At 34.3% G+C, this 9,897-nt stretch overlaps 1 pseudogene; it reads left to right on the forward strand.

Annotated features, from left to right (window-relative positions):
* The first annotated feature begins 8,478 nt into the window (after positions 1-8,478).
* Positions 8,479-8,970, forward strand: LOC114400206 (annotated as a pseudogene).
* Positions 8,971-9,897: the final 927 nt, after the last annotated feature.

The following is a 9,897-nucleotide window of genomic DNA, read 5'->3' on the forward strand; positions in this document are numbered from 1 at the left end:
TGTTCATCTTTCTCTTCAATCCTATTTTCGATTTTCATGATTATGATTATGCTTAGGATTGAACATGAATTAGATTATGGATTTATTTCCTAATTTCAAAATTTAATCACAGATTGTTTGGATGATTTTCCAACTTAATTTGTAATCTAAAACAATTTAGAGATTGATTCGATTGAACTTTCCCTAATGCATTTAACTGAACTTTCACACTGAACATCATTCGTAGTAATTGTGATAATTCGATTTGCATTGGTTTGGTGAATTGTATTGATGCTATCAAACTTGGTTTGTGTTTTGTTTTTTGTTATGTTCTGCTTCTTCATCTCTGTTTTTGTGTTTTTGCATTCTTTTACAATCACCTACAAACGGTTTGATGAAATCCCCCCTTGCTGTTTATAAGTGAATGAATGTAGGAACCAAAATTTATCATATCTCTGAGTTGACCTAGGTTAATCATGTGCTACATAATTTCCTAGTTATATTTTTTATTGGGACAACTCAACATTTTTATCAACGTAACTTGTGTCTTCTTCACAGATAGGGCATGCACGATGGCCCTTAACACTATATCCAATCAAATTATTGTATGTTGGAAAGTCATTAACAATACAAACTAGCATTGCACGCAACTTGAATGTCTCATTCCAATACCCATCAAACACGGCAACCCCCTCATCCCGTAACTTTGTCAAATCTTTAATCAAGGGACTGAGATAAACATCGATGTCATTTCCTGGCTGTCTTAAGCCTGATATAATCATAGGCAACAACATGTATTTTTGCTTCATGCACAACCTAGGAGGAAAGTTGTAAATTACTAGCAAAATAGGCCACGAACTGTGCTAAGTGCTTAAACTGTCATAGGGATTCATTCCATTAATGGCAAGTCCAAGCCTAAGATTTCTTGCCTTTGCCGAAATCCAAATACAAACAATTATTTTTCTTCCACTGGGAGGAATCAGCTGGATGGCAGAGCATTCCATCATAGTTTCTCCTATCTGCATGTTGTGTAAGGTCTTTTGTGTCATCTCCATTAGTAAATAGACGTTTAAACCTAGGAATGATCGGAAGATACCATAACACCTTCGTTGGGGGGCCTTTCTTTGTGTTTTTGTCACTACTACACTCGTCATCATCCTTCACTTTGTACCGTGATACCCCACACCTGGGGCGTTTATCCATTTCTTCAAATTCATGTCTGTACAGTATGCAATCATTAAGGCATGCATGAATTTTCTAATACTCCATACCCATCGAACATAGTATCTTCTTCATCTGATAATAACTTTTTGGCAACATGTTTTCCTATGGAAGCACATCCTGCACTACCAGAAGTAGCGAAGTGAAGCTTTTGTCACTCCTCCCATATATGGCCTTAACATTAACCAGACTTAACACCGCTGACAACAACGTCAAAGACTTATTGCTCCCCGGATACAGATGCTTCTAAAATATTTATGTGCTTGTTGAAAATACCCTTGTCCAAGATCAGGAATCATATCCTCTAATCGATCTCCCATTTCTACATCAACGGTTCAGTTTAGGACCCCCTCCACATGTCTGTCAATTCACCATGCCATATTCATGTCATACAATTCATCTTAATCCCATCACACAAAAGATGTTCCCGTATGTCGTCTCCCATTCAAACAATTTATACAAGGACATAAATATTTTCCATCCTCATCCAATCGACTTCTTTCAAAGGCAAATTCCAAGAACTATTCAATGCGTTACTCATATGCATAGCTCATGCCACTTGCATTCATCCAACTTCGATCCATCTAATTAATAACTCTGTGATACTTATAAAGTTATTTCATGCATGAAAACCTCAGTTTTTTCATTAAAGGTGTGGCTCTATCCCATTCCATAAGACATTTTTTTTATAATAGATTCATACGTAAAGATTAAGTCTCTTTTCTTAAATTTGACGAAATTTTGATAGCATTTTGCATTGATCTCCAAGTATATGTCATGAAAGCAGTGACATGAATTCTACCACAATCAAGTATGCACTCAGAGAACAAAGTGAAATGCATTATACTAAAATTTCATCAAATTTAAGAAAAGAGACTTAACCTATACATATGAACCTACTATAAAAAAAATGACTCTTCCCAAACTGTCCAAAAGAATCATTGTATTTAATCACAAACGGGAAACTAAGGTTTACTCATAATGAACATTAATTGTATATAAAGTAATAATCATTAATCACATATAATAAGTTATAAAAGCACTCGTAAGAAAAAAAATGAAAAGTTTATGAAAGACATCTGTACCTGTGATGATGATCACTACCAATTTCCAACAATAAATGTCATGATCAGGATGCAAATAACAAAACAAAAAGTGCCTACAAATTACAATTACCTTAACAGGAAGAAATAAGAAACTAAAAATAACTTAACATTGATTCTCTTTAAAGCATAAATAATTAATGTTTAAGTTTATTATATTTAAGTTTATTATTAAAAAATCATAAAAACTGGAATAAATTATAATGGTGAATATTTAAAAAAAATAATGTCATAAAAATTTCAATAAATTACAATGGTCATTATCAAAAAAAATAATGCATTCTGAAAACACATGCATAAAAATTATTTATACCTTGTAACACAATATGCCTTTAATTGTAAAATAGGCTGCTCCACTCGCACAGCCCAAAGTGAAGCAGAAAATTATCAAAAATTGAATATTTCAGGTCGGATAAAAAATCAATCAAGAAAATAATTAAACAAAAAAATCTTGACACTGAAGAAATCTAAAATCACAACATCCAAGCATGAATTCTATAATTAAAACACACCCCAATCCGGTTTAGTTTCTCTATTTATTTATTTTAAGAAATAAAAAAGGAAAAAGTCACTGAGTTCAAAAGTTACTTATGTGAAAGTGATGAGAGCAATGATTTTCTAATGGGTACAATAAAATACGCATATTTTTTTTACTAATTTAATTAGCAATAATTATAAATTAAATAATGCCCACAGGTACTTTGTAATAATTCTACAAAGCTACATGATGTTAAAACTTAAAGAAATAACAACAATTATTGTTTGTATTTAACACGTTCATAATTAAGCCATAAGTTCATTATATTTTGAATTAAAACTTAATTTTTAAAATCAAAATTATATAACAGTGTACTATTGATAGAGTTCCACGCTGAACTTAATCTTTTCGTTTTCCTTTGGACCATTCATAAAGCTCCATGCCAAATAAAAGTAAATGAGCAGTATGATTATTTGTAGTTAAAAGTAAAATACTAGAGCACTAATAATACTTGTGGATTAACTTAAAGATGATGATAAAAGAAAAGTAGTATGCAGAATGGTAAAAAAAATACTCATTTTTTCTATTTTAAGAACCACAAATTTGCTTAAAGCAGTGGTATCTTTTAAGGACTATACCACATATGGAAGAAAACCAACAACCATAGAACATGATTGCATCACTACTAGAAATTATACATTTAACATCGCTAGGTTAACATCAGTTTTGGACAAAACTGATGTTAACACAAACGCGGTGGCATACTTGTAAATAAGACGAGTTTATTAACATCGGTTTTTTTAAAAAATCGATGTTGTGTTTTTACTTAAACTAAAAACCCAAAACCCTTTTCTCTGCTTGCGCTTAGTCTCACAAACCCACCCTCGTCATTGCCATTGTCCCTGACCCCCCACGCTGAGTCTCACAAAGCCACCTTCAGGCCGTCGTCGCGCTCTAGTTGTGTCTGCTGTGACGCTCACTGTCGTGTCTTGGTAAGTTTTCTTGCTTCAAAAAAATTCATGTCGTCACTGCCATTGTCTTTGAACGATGTTTGTTGCTTTCCTTGCAGCCATTCCATTGGCACCAAAGCACTTTTTGCTCTTCTTTGTACTCGCAATCACAAGGTAAGTTTTGCTTGTGCTTGCCATTATGTTAACTTCTCTTAGTTATAACTTCCCTTAAACTGAGCTTTTAACTTCCCTTAGTTGGTCACAACCTGCATGTGATCTATTTAGGAAAGTTGTACTTTGACTATTTCAAGCTTTAGATACCCTGAGACTAGGCTCAGGCCCTTTGATTTGCGCTATATCAGAGGTGAGTGAGCCTATTAGCAGTGACCCCTTTGTTCTTAGTGATTGTTATTTGAGTTGTTGTTCATGAAGCACTATCTAGTCCGAATTTTAATGGGTTGCAATAGGATTTCAATGTAAAGGTGAATTTTTTGGAGAATAATTTTCCTTTGATCTTACTTCGTCTGTTGAATTCCTAAGAACAACCAAGTGAGCCTGCAACCCTAGTTACACCGCCACCATCAATAGAACCCAAGCCACAACCAGTCTCTACTCCTTCACCAAAGGTAATCCTTGTGTTAAACTTAAATGTAAATCAAAATATATAATCTTTGAGAATTTAATCTTGATCCTTCAATGTGGACTTTAACCATTTCTATTTTCTTTGATCAATTTCAACCGTGAAGAATCTGTCAAGAGCAAGAAGAGCTCCAAAATAATTATTGGAACCTCCATTGTTGCAGCTTTAGGAGTTGTACTTGCTATTTCTTTCATCCACAGAAGGAACATTGCGGGTAAAATTAATCTTTTCTTCTCTAGCATTTCACTAAACATATGGCAGTATAGCATGGCTCTATTATGTACTTGCTCTCTGTATTTTTTAAATAAAAATTTTGCTATTTGTTAATTCCCTTAACAAGTGTTGTTATTGGTTTTTTAGAGGATCCATTGAAATCTTGGTTATGTGGCTGTATAGCATGGTTTTGTTTTGTGTCTCTTTAATAGAAATTGAATATATATATATATATATATATATATATATATATATATATATATATATATATATATATATATATATATATATATTGTTTAATAAAGTGTAGGCATAAAAAGAAATTTACATTAAACTTATGTTTTCGTTTGGGTACTACTTACTCTTAGGTCACACAGTTAGTTAGGTATGAAGAAAACAACATGTGTAGCAGTTATTATTATCATATTTCTCTATGTTAATTTACAAGTTAAGGTTTAATAGGCAGTGAGAAGATTGGATGGTAATCCCTTTAATTTGAAGTAGGTAGGGTCATATCAAATGGAAATGTATCTATACTAACCATGTTCAACATCTTAGGGCAGTTGGTCAATATACACGAACCATCAAAGGACCAAACCAATTCAGCTAGAAGCTTAAGTTATTACTTGAAGATTAACGCCTAGTTGATATCAGCAAGCTTGTTATTGGACCAATACCAGAATTAGTGTTGCTTAGTTCCTTTTCTTTTAATTAGTGCTGCCGGATAATTTGCCATTATGTGCTATTGGATAATTACTAACATTATACACTATTTAACAATAACAACTTTTCCTAACATCTATTTTCAGTTGAACCATCAATAATCCACCCAAACAAGATTATTACCAAGAAGTACTGATGTAGAGTTATTTCACCTTGATTAGTAGTTTCAAATTGTAGTCTTTGATATGTATTTTTGCTACTCTATTTACCATACATTTTAATTAAAAAGCATTTACTAATTACTAGCCCAGTTAGCAAAAACTCTCTTTAATAGGCATTTACTAAAAAGCATTTCCTAATTCCTTCGCTCCAAATTGTGGTTTTTGGGCAATCAATGGAACCTTGAACTTAAATTCCTCATTACATGCAACATCTCAACTACCTAGGGCCAATGTTCTTCAGTTCAAGCATCCCTTTTGAAGTAGGCATTGCTATCTTGGCAACAACATTAAGCCTTGATGAGTTGGAAGTTAGGGGAAGTATTGATGCTTCAACTATGATCTTGAAGTCATCTGTTATGCCAGCAATTTAGGGTGGATCAAGGAGCCTATTTTGTGGCTTTGAGTTCTCCAAAACTGCTTGCCAAGGGTTGTCTTGCATTCCTTGCCCAACCCCTTTCATTTCATGCACTATTGAAATGTTGAACCTTTTTAGCTGTTCTTTTGGCCCTATGCCACTTAGCATCATCAGACCCGTAAAGACCCTTCGTGGGAGGTAAGTTTGTGATTTTCATTGTTTTAAACTATAAATCCACTTTCTGTTATACATTGTAATGATAACTTTCAATAAAGTTTAATTTCTACAGGATGTGCAAAACAAGGCACAGGCCATCCAGAAACAAAACACTACCCCTCACGTGTTGTCTCGTGGGGGTTATGAATATTTAGAAAATAAGTTTATGGATGAGAAGAGAAAGAAAAAAAATGGAGGAAGCTGCTTGATGCAATCCTACCCCCCAAGGGCATTGGATAGAAGACTCCAAGAAGATTGGGCCAGAGATGCAAGAGAAGGCCCTAAGGTTCTCACGAGCCATAGGGTAGATTTTGGGCCTATGGGCTAAGTATGAGCCCACTTATCTTTGTACATATTAGATTAGGATTTCATTATTTTTGGGCCTTGTATTTAAGGCTCCATAATGTAGGTAGGGTATCCTAGAAATGTAGGATTTTTCAGCCCTTGTATTTTAGGGCACCTAGACTAGTTTTTGTATTAGGGGTAGTTTTGTAATTTCACATGCATTAAGTGAATATTTTATGTGTGTGTTGAGAAATAAATTTAATTGAATTGGGAGAAGCCTAATCCAGTTAAATTTTAGAGGGGGAGGTGAGCATTTGCTTGTTACACCCCATTGCCACATCATATAGTCACACTTTGTGCATGTCCTTCATGCTTTACATGCCTCATGACGCCTAAGCACACTTAGTGGAGAATCTTGGATTACTGGGCTGAACCATAGCTAAAATTCACTAATCATAATTTGTAAAATTTTGGCTCCAAAATTTGGCTCCACAAATTCAATTTCAAATTCAACTGAAATTTGAATAGAAATTCAAATTTCCCTCCAATTTTGTGTGACACTTAGGCTATAAATAGAGGTCATGTGTATGCATTTTTTTCTACTTTGATCATTTGAAAATTAAACTTCATATTTCAGAGCTCTTTTAGAGCACAAAATTTCGTGCTCTTCTCTTCCTCTCCCTTTATTCATCTCCTTCTTCCTCCAAGCTCTTATCCATGACCTCCTATGGTGGTGAGCTTCTTCTAGACTCATCTTCTCCTTGAAGTGGCATCTCCTCTCTCTCTCTTCCTTCTCCATTCCACTGTCATTCATCTTCCAAGAAGCAGAGGAATCCATTGATGAAGAAGATCCTAGGCCTACAAGCTCCAATGAAGCTTACATCACCGCTCAATCCGGAAGCACTAACACTGTGATTGATCCTCCATCTCCCATCAGACGACACATGAGGTGAAAGATGACCCACATGAAGAAAACTGGCCAAATGATGTCTGAGGCAGCAAAGGAAATTGTTGAGAAGATTGTAAGTCACTTTCAATTAATAATTATAATTATTTATGTTTATTGTGTGATTGAGTAAACCAATAAATGTGTTCTTTATAGGATTCGTTGGAGGAGCAGGCCTCACAGGGTTCGTTTGTCGCCCATGGACGTCAGGATGTACTAACTGCTACCATTGGGCGACTAGAACACCCTGGTCGTGTGCGTGCTGTTGGAGTTGGTGTCACGATCAAGCAATACTTTAGACCGGCTCCAAGGACTTCCCGCACGTCTTCCTCCATAGCTCCCAAAGACCTGGAGCAGCTGACGCAACAAATCAGGGACCAGCTGGAGGAGTCAATCACAGAAAAAGTGACTTGACAGCTAATGTTATCCTTCATTTAGATGCAGTCCCAGTTTCAATCACAAATGCAATCACAGGGACTTGCACTACCTCTTGAGCTTGAGGTTGGTCCTTCAGCTGCTTGTGTCAGTACAAAGGAGAGTTGTGTTGATCCCTCAGGGAACGATCCAGACACGGGTGACTCAGACAAATGCAGGTTGTACATCGAAGAAAATCCTCCCTGCCTGGTTTCCCTAGGAAGACTTTATGAGGAATCCACAACCGTTCACAAGATTCCTTTATTGCATGATCAAGTCAAGGTTGGTGTTGAGGAGGTTAGAGATGCAGATGCTTCCATTCTTGTACCCACTGAAGAGGTTCAGTTAGTGGGGCAGACACTTAACACCTTCCTTGCTTTGCTGACACATCTTCTCAAGCATTTATCAGAACAGGTATTTCAGTGTCATTAAATGCTTATTTTTTCAATTAACTATGTTGGATAAATAGGGAGCTGTGGGACCCGCGAAACCTACAGATGGGTTGGATTATGATGTCGATGATCCATTATATCTGATGACATTGACCATCGCACAACTATTTCTGAAGTCATTGCAGGTTATGTGGGATGCTACCGTGTTTGGGGTGTTTAATGAGAACTTCCCCTTGTACATAAAGTATGAAGATCTGTTTGAAATAGCATATGGTGATCAATGTCTCAGCATCTCTGTTATACAGTTGTGGATTCTATAAGTCAATTTACATTATTGTTTATTACCTAACTTATTGTTTTAAATTCATGCATAATTTACTTTATGCTAACAACAATAGGCATATGACTGAGACAAGAATGTGAGCGGGGAATGCTGATGTGTATGGATTCCTCGAGCCACAGTCCATCCAGAGATTTGGGCAATCACAATTTGAATCAGAAAGTTACATTAAGAACTGGATGCAGAATTCAAAGTGGGATGTGTACCTAGAAGCCTACCTGAATGGGTAAGTTAAACTGAACAAATGAATTTAAATAATGTATAATAGTATAATAACCTATATTGGTCTCCAGTGTAGTGCACATTGGCAAATGGTCGTCATTTTGCCTAAGGAAAATGTTGTCATCTGGTTTTGTTCGTTGCATAATAGGCCAGACAACTACCTCAAAGGAATAATTAACAAGTCAGTGTTGTTTTTCAATACATTTGTATTAGCATTAGTCAAGAACATCAATATTCTAATTGTACAATAAGCATCCATGTTTGTATTCAACGGTGCTTTGAAAGGACTTGACGATACTCCACAAAGTAAATCCAAGGCTGCTGCTAGGTAGATTGTTGTTAAAGTAAGTCATTTAAACAATGTTTCTACTTATATTTTAGTACTGTGTAGACTAATTTGTACTTAACATTGAATATCTAAATTTCATAATGTATTTAGTGTAATAGACAAAAAGGAAGCACTGAGTGTGGGTATTACATTATGCACTGGATGTCAACTATAATCTTAGGAAGTTTCAAGAATAATTGGGAAACAATAATTGTTTAATTCAAACAAATTTGATTTTTTTATGATTGGTATTATATTATTAACTTTGTTTTATTATATCATGTAGTATTTCAATGATGCTAGACAATTGAAACCAGAGAGATTGAAGGCGCTTCGTATCTAGTGGGCAAAGTATTATTTGAAAGTTAAAAATGAAACTTAGGATGTTTAGGCAATTTTGTAATTGTAGTTTACTTTACATTTTTTACAATTCATGTCTCCTTAACATTAAATATTCTTTTAATTCATAGAAATTAATAAATTTCTCATGGAATTTATGGTAAAAATTGTTTTAAAACAGAATGAAAATTATATGTTGTGTGGTCTGCTTTTAAAATTTACAGGTTAATTTTGGGGTTTATTGAAAAAACAGACAATATATTAAAAAAATTCCTAAAAATAATATCGGTTTTTTTAAAAAACCAATGTTAATGGACACTAACAACATCAGTTTTTTAAAAAATTGATGTTAACTAACATTAACAACATCGGTTTTTTAAAAAACTGATGTTGCTGGTAATAAGTTAACATCAGTTTTTTAAAAAAATTGATGTTAACTAACACTAACAATATCAGTTTTTTTCAAAAATCGATGTTGATCTGAAGATATATAAGTTTTTTTTTATAATTCTTATTATATAACATCGGTTATTTAAATAACCGATGTTGTATTTTTACATTAACATCAATTTTATAAAACCGATATTAACAA

This window comes from Glycine soja, chromosome 19 (assembly GCF_004193775.1).
Source record: "Glycine soja cultivar W05 chromosome 19, ASM419377v2, whole genome shotgun sequence".
In the NCBI taxonomy this organism is placed as follows: domain Eukaryota; kingdom Viridiplantae; phylum Streptophyta; class Magnoliopsida; order Fabales; family Fabaceae; genus Glycine; species Glycine soja.